This window comes from Myxocyprinus asiaticus, chromosome 14, assembly GCF_019703515.2.
Source record: "Myxocyprinus asiaticus isolate MX2 ecotype Aquarium Trade chromosome 14, UBuf_Myxa_2, whole genome shotgun sequence".
NCBI classification, from domain to species: Eukaryota; Metazoa; Chordata; class Actinopteri; order Cypriniformes; family Catostomidae; genus Myxocyprinus; species Myxocyprinus asiaticus.
In genome coordinates this window covers 14412759-14426374 of record NC_059357.1, presented here as the reverse complement: position 1 = coordinate 14426374, position 13616 = coordinate 14412759, and the positions used below count along the sequence as shown (strand labels likewise).

The 13616-nt window shown below is 37.8% G+C and overlaps 1 protein-coding gene across 3 annotated transcripts in view; it reads left to right on the top strand.

Annotated features, from left to right (window-relative positions):
* The first annotated feature begins 7039 nt into the window (after positions 1 to 7039).
* LOC127451952 (gap junction gamma-1 protein-like) overlaps positions 7040 to 13616 on the top strand; it is a 68812-nt gene continuing 62235 nt past the window's right edge. Inside the window, exon 1 of one of the 3 annotated variants that reach the window (XM_051717042.1) lies at positions 7040 to 7135. The gene's annotated coding sequence lies outside the window, so the exon portion shown is untranslated. Of the gene's footprint in view, positions 7136 to 7509; positions 8301 to 13616 lie in introns of those variants that run through there. The other 2 variants (XM_051717040.1, XM_051717041.1) reach the window with 2 other exon arrangements.

The following is a 13616-nucleotide window of genomic DNA, read 5'->3' as shown; positions in this document are numbered from 1 at the left end:
TGAAATTGAGACTAAAAACAATAAAATGGTAATACACATATCATAATTACCACAAAACTCTAAATACACAACCTTGATTGCTGTTACTAAACGTGTACACAATACAATTTCCGCAAGTTCTCATAGATGAAATTTATGTTTAGCTCTTGATCCAGCAAAGTAACATTATTTCTAGACATGTACCTTGGCAATATAAGTTTAACTAGTTTTATCAGCCATTCACCTTCTTTTTTTCTGGCAGCTTGCCTTGTGTTTTCCATCAATGAAATAACTATGGCAAGCCGATTTAGCTTTTAATACTCCCAGTATTACTTGCTGTAATTGTATTTTTATTAGTATTACAATAAGAGAGCTATCAAATAGATTTTCTGCTAGTAAGAATTATAATTACAGAGCTCTCTTTGCATTTTTATTAGTAAGAATGCAATTGCAGAGCTCTACAATTGAATTTTAGAGCTCTGCAATTGTATGTTTTACTAGTAAAACTCCAATTAAAGAGATCTAATTAATTTTTTACAAGTTAGAATAATAATTACAGAGCCCTCTAATGAAATTTTTACTAGTAAGAATGCAATTGCGTAGCTCTACACTTGAATAACAGAGCTCTGCAATTGCATTTTTACTAGTAAAAATAAATTATAGAGCTCTGCAATTGTAATTCTTACTAGTAAAAATGCAATTATGATGAGTATCACTGGGAACATTAAAAAGATAATTTGATAATAAAATGAATAACCTTTAGCTGCAATGCCTTATACATTCATAGGCAATTGAGTGACACCCCTATTTTATCTCAGCCAATCAAACATGACCTCACTTAAAGGGATAGTTGAAGATGAAAATTTTCTCATCATTTACTCAACCTCATGCATCCCATATGTGTGTGACTTTTTTCATTCTGCAGAACACAAATTAAGATTTTTTGAAGAATATTTCAGCTCTGTAGGTCCATACAGTGCAAGTGAATGGTGACCAGAACTTTGAAGGTCCAAACAGCATTTACAGGCAGCATTAAAACAAATCTATATGACCCTAGTGGTTAAATAAGGGGTTGCGTTAACCGAAAATTCTCCATCATTTACCGATGTTTTGAAAAATTTACAGAAAATGTCAAATGCTGTCCATCATTTTGACAGATAAAAAATAGAAAACATTTTCACCTAGTGCATCAGTTTTGACTTCACTGTCTCTCTCACACACACACTCTCGCACTCTTGTGTGTGTGCCCTGTTTATTGCCTGGTATTAAGATGCATATTAACAGGCGTCATCATTGACACCTGGTACTATGTACTCTTTTGACCAATTGTGTTGGGATTTCGAGGAGAGGTCTGAATAATTGACTGCATATCAGTCATTTTGTTAGTGTGTTACTGAATGATCAGTGTACCACTTTATTAATAAAGCACAAAAAATGCAGTAACAAAATGAAAGTGCGAAAAAGCTGCACATCGTTTCAGCCAATTACTTGCATTTAATCTAAGTGCAAACATTAGCCTATGTTTAGAGCAGAATTGTCAGTTATTACCTGCATTAGAGCTTCAGAGATACGTGTGCTTCTCATCAGTGACTTTATTGTTATAAGCTATCAGGCACATTGAAGAATTTCTGTGAACCTGCGATTTTCTGATCAGATGGTTATTTCGTTTAAAAGCCGCACGCACTGGTAAAGTTTAAAAATCTTGTTTTAGTGACTCCAGTCAGGCTTCCTAAGCAACCAATTGGCCCAGTTGCTAGGGTGGGTAGAGTCACGTTGGGTTAACCTCTTCGTGGTCACTATAATGTGGTTCTCGCTCTTGGTGGTGCACGTGGTGAGTTGTGCGTGGATGCCGCGGAGAATAGCATGAGCCTCCACATGCGCTAGGTTTCTGCGGTAACGCGCTCAACAAGTCACGTGATAAGATGCACGGATTGACTATCTCAGACACGGAGGCAACTGAGATTCGTCCTCCGCCACCCGGATTGAGGCGAGTCACTACGCCACCACGAGGCCCATAATTCACCTATGGATATAAGTGTGGGTGAGAAACTATAAATATCCACTTTCACTTTCACATTCTTCTTCTTTTGTTTTTGCCGATTCGCATTCTATGTGCATATTGCCACCTACTGGGCAGGGAGGAGAATTTATAATAAAAAGTACTTAAATATTTATCTGTTTATCACCCACATCCCCTATCATATCGCTTCCGAAAATATGTATTTAACCACTGGAGTCTTGTGGAATACTTTTATACTGCCTTTATGTGCTTTTTGGACCTTCAAAGTTCTGGCCACCATTCACTTGCATTGTATGGCTCTACAGAGCTGAGATGTTCTTCTCAAAATCTTTGTTTGTGTTTAGCAGAAGAAAGAAAATCATATACACTGCCATTCAAAAGTTTGGGGTCAGTTGACTGAAGTGTTTCTCATGATCTTAAAAACCTTTTGATCTGAAGGCGTATGCTTAAATATTTGAAATTTGTTTTGTCGACAAAAATATAATTGTGTCAACAAATTAATTTATTTCAATACAAAAAAAAATTTTATTTAAAAAAAAAAAAGGTTTTGAAATGGTTGACTTGGACCAAATAATAAAGAAAAGCAGCCAATAAGTGCCCAGCATAGATTGGAACTCCTTCAATACTGTTTAAAAAGCATCCCAGGGTGATACCTCAAGAAGTTGGTCGAGAAAATGCCAAGAGTACATTTCTGCCAATTTTAGGCAAAGAGTGACTACTTTGAAGATGCTAAAATAAAATACAATTTATTTTGGATTTTGTTTAGTCACAACATAATTCCCACAGTTCCATTTCTGTTATTCCATTGATTTGATGACTTTACTATTATTCTAAAATGAGAAAATAATAATAATAATAATAATAGAATAAAGAATGAGTAAATGACCCCAAACTTTTGAATGGCAGTGTACATCTGGGAGGGCATGAGGGTGAGTAAATTATTAGAGAATTTTCATTTTTGGGTTAACAGTCTCTTTAAGGATGGTGGTGGCCAGCTGGTACTGTTTCAGTCTAGTGCTTAGAAAAAGACTCTGGTTTAAAAGTTCACTCAGAATAGCCAACATGCATTTGTGAGTAGCATTGCTTATGATGGACCATCTGATGGGCTCTCCTTAAGCAGGTCAATGAATACCTTTTGTTTACAGAATACGATTTTCATAGTATCTTTTGAAGCCATCCCTCCCTGACCACTTCACTTGTTACTCACTTATTTACACTTATATTTCTCTCTCTCTCTCTCTCTCTCTCTCTCTCTCTCTCTCTCTCTCTCTCTCTCTCTCTCTCTCTCTTTATATATATACATACATACACTGGCGTCCAAAAGTTTAGAATAATGTAAAGATTTTGCTCTTATGGAAAGTAATTGGTACTTTTATTTACCAAAGTGGCATTCAACTGATCACAATGTATAGTCAGGACATTAATAACGTGAAAAATTACTATTACAATTTGAAAAAAATGTTCAGAACTTCTTAAACTACTTCAAAGAGTTCTCATAAAAAAATCCTCCACATGCAGCAATGACAGCTTTGCAGATCCTTGGCATTCTAGCTGTCAGTTCATCCAGATACTCAGGTGGCATTTCACCCCACGCTTCCTGCTGCACTTGCCATAGATGTGGCTGTCTTGTCGGGCACTTCTCACGCACCTTACAGTCTAGCTGATTCCACAAAAGCTCAATGGGGTTAAGATCCATAACCAATTTCTTTTACATATCCAATTATCTGTTGTCCAATGTCTGTGTTTCTTTGCCCACTCTAACCTTTTCTTTTTGATTTTCTGTTTCATAAGTGGCTTTTTCTTTGCAAACCTTCCTATAAGGCCTGCACCCCTGAGTCTTCTCTTTACTGTTGTACATGAAACTGGTGTTGAACGGGTAGAATTCAATGACGCTGTCAGCTGAGGACATTTGAGGCGTCTGTTTCTCAAACTAGAGGCTCTGATATACTTATCCTCTTGTTTAGTTGTACATCTGGCATTCCACATCTCTTTCTGTCCTTGTTAGAGCCAGTTGTCCTTTGACTTTGAAGACTGTAGTGTATACCTTTGTATGAAATCTTTTTTTTTTTTTTTTTGGCAATTTCAAACATTGTATAGCCTTCATTCCTCAAAATAATGATTGACTGACGAGTTTCAAGAGAAAGCTGTTTCTTTTTTGCCATTTTTGACCTAATAAGACATGCCAGTCTATTGCATACTGTGGCAAATCAAAGACAATGTTAAGCATAATTTTACTAACCAAATAGCTTTCAGCAGTGTTTAATATATGGCAAGTGATTTTCTAGTACCAAATTAGCAATTTATCATGATTACTCAAGGGTAAGGTGTTGGAGTGATGGCTGCTGGAAATGGAGCCTGTCTAGATTTGATCAAAAATGACTTTTTCAAATAGTGATGGTGCTGTTTTTTACATCAGTAATGTCCTGACTATACTTTGTGATCAGCTGAATGCCACTTTGGTTAATTAAAGTACCAATTTCCTTCCGAAACAGCAAAATCTGCACATTATTCCAAACCTTTGGCCGCCAGTGTGTGTGTATATATATATATATATATAGAGAGAGAGAGAGAGAGAGAGAGAGAGAGAGAGAGAGATACAGCAAAAAAACACAGCACTTTGGTACAGTGCCAAATTAAACACACAGATACACAAACATGACACTGCCACCCCATGGCACCTTTGTTGAAAAATGAGCCAGCACAGAGGTCAGAAAAGAAATACAGAAAGAGATTAAACTAGCATGGCAGAATTGCATCCTATGTGATAGATAAAGAGGAAGCGCGGATATAGTCATCCTTATCCAATACTAAATACTAGGGTAGATAGCTCTTAGGGGAAATGAGTGCCAGGCCTAAGTTTGCTTGGTCGTCATACTGCCATTAATCCAAAGCTTTTCAAAAACTCCAACTAACGCTTGAAGCATTAAACAGGGTCAAGACAGACTTTCCTCAGGCACTTAAACAGTGCATGTTAAAGGAACAGTTCGCTCAAAAATGAACATTCTGTCATTATTTACTCACCCTCATGTTGCTCAAATCCTGTATGACAAAAGGAGAAGTTTTGAATATTTGACCACGACCTGTCAAGCTGCAAAAAAGGACCAAAAGGCATTATAAGAAACAGCATAAACAGCTGCTTTCACTACCGTGACTGGTCTTCCAGCATCCCTCCACCACCCTATCTCCTGCTTAATTTCTATCCATACTAACTTCATTTAAGAAGTCCATTGGGGGCTGTAATGCTCACGCCTCTATTTTGAACAATGAGCCAAATCTGTTTACCTTTGTCATATTCAAGGATAATACGAACAGTGTGCATGTAATCTGATTACAAAGTAATTAGTTATCGTAATGTAATTAATTTTTAGTACACAAAGTAATGTGATACATTATATTTAAATTCTTGTAATCAGATTACAGTTATTTACTTTCAAGGAAGTTAAATCCTTTAAAGCACATTATTCGGTTACGCTATTTTAAAAATAATATTATGTAAAATATACAAATTAGTTTATTTTTAATCTTTCTTTATCTATTGAACATAATGAATGAAAGATAATTCTCTTTTAAAGAGAAAATAAGGCTTTGACACCATATATTTACACTCATATTTACACTACGCTCATCCTCTTATGCTGCATTCCATTCACTTCGGAAAGTCAGAATTTCCGACTTCCTAGGAAGAGTGCCATGGAATGCCACTTGAAGTTGAACTTTCAACTTGGAAACTTGTGTGCCGAGATGCTGGTGCATGACATCACACAAACATATCGGCACATGTTGGTAGATGTACAAGTTAAAAATAAACATTCACTTTTATTAAATAATATCGATCAATGAGTCAAAGTTTCTATATTAAATGATATTAAAGCTTGTTTAACAAACATCTGCAGAGACGGGTGTACAAAACATGGTAAATTATACTCTATATATCTTTTGATAATCATACACCTGTAGCACAAATGCTAGCGTTGCAGCATTGTTTATCAATTGGGTTGCTAAGAGACATCTCTGGTGCAGTCATACACCTGCTAAGCTAAATGGATCGTTGCAGTTTTGTTACGTTATATTCCGAGCATCTGGCAATGGAATGCCTTTATGGTCAGAGATAGGAGATATCAAACAGGAATATCCCAGTAGTGGACAGGAATGGCTGAACTTGAATTAGAAACTCTTAAATCCCTAAAGCTCCTTTTGGACTTATTTCAAGAAAATGTGATATTCTGAGTCCATTACATTACTGAATCCAATTTTTTTATTATTATTTAAAGAATGCCATGTGGCATTCAAATCTGATAGCAAATGGAATTTCAATCATTGTCTGAGTGTCCTAAAAACTACATTTTAGAGGTCTAGAGAGGTTTTAGACCTCCAGTTGCTGTTCCCATCAGTTGCTCAGCCTCATCATAATCCTGACATGTTCACACTGGCAATACATCTTGGAAAGTTTTCGTCTAATCAGTGTTGGCTCTCTGATCATTTGCTTAATCACACTGACTGCCTGATTAATGGATTGATTTGATGTGACAATGTCACCATCTTGATCCGATGTTTCAGTTTCGCCTCTCTACCTAATACTCCTCTCATTAACCATAAGTTGGAGTGAGAGATTCATAGGGCGCCCGGGCTCTTCTGGCATACACAGTAAATGAGAGATAGATGATGTGATGAAGAGAAGTATTGGAGCACTCTGTGTCACTTCAGGCTGTTTTTGAGCGCTATATGCCGACCAACCCGGTTGTACATCAAAACCACCCAAAGTGCACAAACTTTGGAAGCCTGATTTCACTCTATCTCCCAGTCAAAACTGTGGGAACAGTTTTATTGGATCCATGCCATCCTAGCAACAATAATTATTTCATGCCGCTGGACTCAACCTAACCCTACCATCATTTGACAAGTGAGAAAGAGAGAAAGCAAGAAGATAGAAAAAAACAGGCAGACAGAGAGAGAGAGAGATGCCTAAGAGAAACCCCCATTTCTGATGTCACTGTCTGTATAAGATGTCAACCAGTGCACTGAAACCAGTCAGCCTGTCAAACGTCCTGTCAGAGTGCCTGAATGTCAGAGTTGAAAGCAGACGGAGAGGTGACAATGGTTTGTTCAGATTTTAGACTGATGGAACACAGTTTCAGGGTAAGAACCATCAGCTCAAATACTGCTTGAGGTTGTGGGCACAGTGGCAGGTATTACAACTGGTTTATTAAGCTCAAGGGATGAGAGAAGGTACCAAGACTTCAGGTTTAACAATAGCGTCTCTCTCTCTCTCTCTCTCTCTCTCTCTCTCTCTCTCTCTCTCTCTCTCTCTCTCTTGCCTCGTTAAAATTATTTTCATAATTTTCATGAGCTTGAAAATAACTGATTTCGAGAATAAAATAATTATAAACTGGCAGTCTGTACCGGGCGGTAGAACACAAGCTTTTTTATGTTCAAAAGAAATCAAATGAAAGCGGGCGCGCGCATCGTGTTCGCGCGCAAATTCATCCTTCGCCTTTTGAGAACGTCAGAAATTCCTTTCGTCAGTGTGCAACCATCCGTCAGTCTTCCCCTTCAGTATTAATACGCTTGAGCATCCTTCAAACAAGGTCGTGCACCTTTGCCTGTCCGTTTGGCAAGCAAACAAAAAAGTAATGTGGGTGAACCGTGGAAGCAGTGAATCTTACAAGCCTCGCATTGAGAAAGACGACGGAGGCGCTTGGGCACAACTTGAAATCGTAGTGATTCGCTGTTCTCAGACAAGATGGATAGTTCGCACGAGTTCTGTGTAGTGCGTGATACTAGGTGCGCGATTGAAATTGACACGGCAAGCGCGCGAGAATATTTCGCCAGGTAAATACGCGCACGAGACAACCTCGCGATAAAGCCGCGAAAATGAATTCAACTGTCAGCAAGGATCAGCACTGATTTCTTCGAAATGACTGAATATTTACACTCAGCTGCGCCTGTTTTAGCAAAAATTCGGAAATGAATATTAACAACACTCGAGGCACATCGTAGAATAACGTTGGTGACTTAATAGTATGTTAAAATTGGACAATATCAGATACGCTCTGAGGTCTCCTGAGGTCTTCAACGCTTACAAGACGGAGGCAACAACGAGTCCGAAAACGGACGATCTGGGCAGCGATTAAAATAAGGTTGACCTTCCGTCATTTGACCGGGGCATCCTTCTTCTTAAAATAATCATCACAGACTCGCAGAGCGGTGAGAGACATATTTTTGTATTCTTTAGTATGATTATATTTTGTGTGGAGAAGCAGCACGTGCGTGTGAATGACAGGATTTGAGCGCCTACATTTAGGTGAGGTGATGATGGCTATCAGTCAATGATGTTTTTAATTAGTTTATAAAGGTATTTGAAAGAAGGAAAATGACACACTTTTGTGTAAAACGCAGCACAATGGTAATTACTGTACAACGTTATTGCGCTCTGGAGCGAAAGTAAAGGCGCTTATCCATTTAGCGTTCAGTTTAGCGTTTGTGTTGACAGAAACAAAACTTCATAATAGACAATTTTTTTGCATTTCATTTTTAAAGTTTTCACTTTGGTGTTGTTGCACATGAAGTACCAGAGAGAAGATTGTCGTCAAAGGAATAGTCCTGGTTCAATTCAAATTAAGCTCAGTCCACAGTATTTGTGGCATAATATTGATTACCACAAACATGTACTTTGACTTGCCCCTCCTTTAACATAAAGAAGCAAAAATCGAGGTTCCAGTGAGGCACTTACAATGGAAGTGAATGGGGCCAATCTGTAAATGTTAAAAACTCACTATTTCAAAGGAATAGTCACAAGACATAAACCATATTTGAGTTAACATGATTTTAGCATAATAAAAGCGCTTACTAACCTTTTCTGTGTAAAGTTATAGCTGATTTTACAACTTTGTTGCCATGATGATGTCAACAAACCCTGAAACAACTGTAAAAATGACGATTTAAACCACTTTAAAGCTCAAATAATACATGAGTGTTAACAGAAGAATTAATGTAAGTGCTTTTATAAAAATTATAAGCTTCACATCTCTGCCTTTAAACCCTCCAAAATTAGCCCCATTCACTTCCGTTGTAAGTGCCTTACTGTAACCTCGATTTTTGCTTTTTTTTTTTTTTTTTAAAGAAAAGTCTAAATTATTTATTATATAAATTAACTTGTATTGAACCCAGAATATTCCTTTAACACTACAAGGGACCAGATGCTTGACAAATTTGACTTTTTTACCTGTTTTTTACCGTATGTTGCCCTTATGTTTCCTTGATTTGCATGACAACAAAATCTTCTTTTTTTTCCTTCTTCCTTTTCCTTTTTTGTCCTTTTTCTTCTCCTTCTTCTTCTTCTTCTTCTTCTTCTTCTTCTTCGTATTATTATTATTATTAGTCCAAGAACAATAATTGCAGTAATAACAATAAAACATTTATGATTAAAAGGTGAGGATACCTGTAAAGTCTACCTCTTTCTCTTTCACTATACTACTTTGTCAGAATATATCCTGAAGTTAGGTAATGTTCATAACATGTTTGTTTTAAAGTGGACTGTGGTTGCCATTGTCTATTTGAATGTATTTGACATCCATTTAGGAAGTGTATTGGTCTCTGTGCGAAAGGCAGTTAAATCCTGTGTTGTTTTTATCCATGGCTGTCTTTTATCTTGTAAGTGACCAGCTAGTTTTATTCTGTGTTTGGTCCTGGTCTGTCTGTTTAATGTCTGCTAAGAGGAGACCATATTTTCTACTTAAATGTGCATTCTGCAGTACGGCTGTTCTGCTCACTGCTCCACAGCAACTAGCCTTGCAGGTATTTGACACAGTTATGCACCAAAACACCTGATTAATGTAATTAGCTCATATTAGAGCATGAAAAGTATTTAATTAGCAGGGTTGGGGTGGTGGAGCGGAATGGAACAAATTACCACTAGTGTGTTTGTTATTTTAAAACAGCTAGTATTTTCTAGTATTTGTTTTGTGTTGTCTAGAATGCATTATTTTAAAAACGGCTTAGTGCTGAGTGTAGCAATGCTTGGGCTGGGTTATTTGCAGATTTGTTCTCATCGTAAAGGAAACTAAAAAGATTTAGGCTAGTTTAACTATTAATCAATGTTTTAAATTCATGTTATGCCTTATATGCCAATTGCAATGTTTCTTTAAAATTTTTTAGTACGAAACCAGACGCAGAACAGCCCAGGCATTTTACCTTATGACCTTAAGCTGGAGAGTTATTCTAAAGACGTTAAGTGGCTATGTCACTGTAAGGCCATAGAAACTTCATTTTTTCCTTAATGTTTTACTTCAGGATTGCCTACTACTTCAATGCTTCTTCTTCTTCTCTCTCTCTCTCTCTCTCTCTCTCTCTCTCTCTCTCTCTCTCTCTGTTTTCTTTCAAATTTGCTTACACTCACTGAGCACTTTATTAGGAACACCTGTACGCCTGCTTATTCATGCAATTATCTAATCAGCCAATCATGTGGCAGCAGTGCAGTGCATAAAATCATGCAGATACGGGTCAGGAGCTTCAGTTAATAGTCACATCAACCATCAGAATGGGGAAAACATTTTTATCTCAGTGATTTCGACCACTGCATGATTGTTGGTCATATCAGACGGACTGGTTTGAGTATTTCTGTAACTGCTGATCTCCTGGGATTTTCATGCACAACAGTCTCTAGAGTTTAATCAGAATGGTACCAAAAACAAAAAGCATCCAGAGAGCAGCAGTTCTGCGGACGGAAACGCCTTGTTGATGAGAGAGGTCAACAGAGAATGGTCAGACTGGTGTCAGCTGACAGAAAGGCTATGGTAACTAAGATAACCACTCTATAAAATTGTAGTGAGCAGAATAGCATCTCAGAATGCACAACTCTTCGAACCTTGAAGTGGATGGGCTACAACAGCAGAAGACCACGTGGGGGACTTATTAGGACCATAGTGTTCCTAATAAAGTGGTCAGTGTATGTGTCTGGACTTCTCTAACGCATCTCATTTTTAAAAAAAAAAAATACAATGACAAAGTGCTTAAATTATCATAATGTCATAAAAAGTTGGATGGGGACATTTGATTTGCCCAGTGGTGAATTTATGGCCACAAGGAGCTTAGATACTTTAATTAGGCCTACACCATGTTATACTGCAGATGTCACTAGGCTTTGAAAACAAAACAAAAAAATGTATACAGATATTGGATTCACTTTTAATAGAAGACATTTTTTATTATCTAGGAGAAAGAGCAAGACAGAACGAGTTTGGACTTTGCCGCAGAAATAAAAAACAAGTTAACGAGTTGGAAACTGTGCTTCACTCTGGTAAAAGAGACACGAGTAGCACATTCTGCACACACACACACACACATATGTTGGTGCAGCTATCATTATGAGGACTCTCCATAGACATAATGATTTTTATACTGTATGAACTATAGATTCTATCCCCTAACCCTTCCCCTAAATCTAACCCTCACAAAAACGTTCTGCATTTTTAAATTTTCAATAAAACATCGTTTAGTATGTTTTTTAAGCAATTTTAATTATGAGGACACTAGAAATGTCATCATAAACCACATTTATAGCATAATACCCCTGTAATTACCAGTTTCTCGTAAACCACTTAAACCTGCCCACACACACACACACACACACACACACACACACACATGATCAAGCCTAGGAATCTGATCAGAAGCACCTGGCCTGTGTACAATTTTCTAGCATGAGCAGCATACACAAGCACATACACAAGCACATCCACACACACACACACACACACACACAGAGAGAGAGAGAGGGGAAACAGACTGCTTTGTTCCGGTTGGTCAAGACCAGTTTTGACCAACCAGATCAAGGAGACATCAGATAAGTGTGGAGGCTCTGAAACCTCTCAGTTGGTCTTTCAGTCTTTAATAGAACCATATGAAGATCAATATGAATGGTGAAGAAGAGGAAGAAATGGACAAACATTGGAAAGGCAGGGAAAATTTGTTGTTTCGCTCTGCACCAAAAAGTGATTTTGGATGTAGCCTTATTTTATATGATCCCACTGTGCTTTTAGTCTATATCTCTCTGGCTTTTTTATTCCCTTACACACACACACACACACACACACACACACACACACACATTACAAAAGGAGCCTACAGTAATGTGTGCGTGTGTGCGCGCGTGTGTGGTTATAGATCCTCAGTGACATTCCCAGTGGGAATGAGTCTCATGTGATTCTTTTCTCCCATTCAGCTCAGTACCAAAGTACACAAAACACACACGTGAGTGTGCATACTCAGCTTCTGTGGCTGAGTGAGTAAATCTGTAGTCAGTGTAATGTTATGTGACAGCGAGGGATGATTGCAAAGACAGGACACACTGAGACAACAGAGGCCAGATACACACACATACAAACACAAGCCACCCTGATATACAGATTTCTCTCCCATGGCCTGCCCAACATCATCTTTCTCAAGACTTTCTCTCTCTCTCTCTCTTTTTCTCTCTCTCTCTCTCTCTCACACACACACACACACACAAATCTCCACATTGACACACAACCTGTGTCAAATAAAAGTGCATAGGCTCTGTTGCCAGTCCTGTCAAAGTGAACAGAGAGAAAGCTGGAGAAAAACAGGGTAAGAAATTATATACTTAAAGAATCATGACAAAGCCTCTGGTCTCCAGTCCTTCCTCTCAGGCATTCGTTCCTTGGGTGAAATGAGTGTGCTGAGAGCCGGGACATAGAGCTGGCTAAAGCCCTATTCTGATGGCAGTTATTTTACATGGGGACGTGAGGTAATTCCAGCATTTACAAGGGGTAGTCTGTGATTTTATTGCCGTCCGAATCCAAAATGTCGGTGTATTTCTCCCACCTCCTGCAAGAAAATTCCCAGCCAAATTACCTACTGTTAAAAAAAAACAAAAAAACACCAAGGTTGTGTAGTAATTTAATTACCATCCGAATCCACATCGCTGAGTTTATAATCCGATAGTCTTTTTGAAAATCCTTTTTTGACTAAGTCTAAGTTTGACTAAGCCTGGATGCGTGTTGCGTGGTAACAGCTCTGGCGGTAATAAACAGTTGTGATAAATGTTTAAATTAATTCTCAAAAATAAAATGATGTCACCATTCCACCACAGTGAGTGGGAACTCTTAAGTAGAAGGAAAAGAAAAACGAGAGCCAGATCACATAAACTTTTCAAATGGGTCATTATCGTGGCAGCAACAGGTATGTAATAAAATCATAATATATAACATTTTAATATAGAAACGTGTACTATATACATTTATACATAGGGCTTGCATGACTACTCATTTATACGGGTTGACTAGTCCCAGAAAAGTGGCCGTGTCAATGTCTACCTTATTTAAAAGGTTCAGTTCCCCCCCGCCACTTTTAAAAAATAACACTGACGGACAATTCAAAATGATGTCCGTCATTTTGATAGATAAAATATAAGAAAACCATTTTAACCATAGCGCCTCAAATTTCATTTTAACTATCTCTACTGTCTGTGATATGTGTGCCTTCTCTCTCTCCCTGCGTGCACTTGAGAGAGAAACAAAGCATGCGTACCCCCATTGACAGATTTATTTGGCTTGTGTTGTCAAACTGTCTTGTCCATACAGTTTCTTGATTAGTTTAA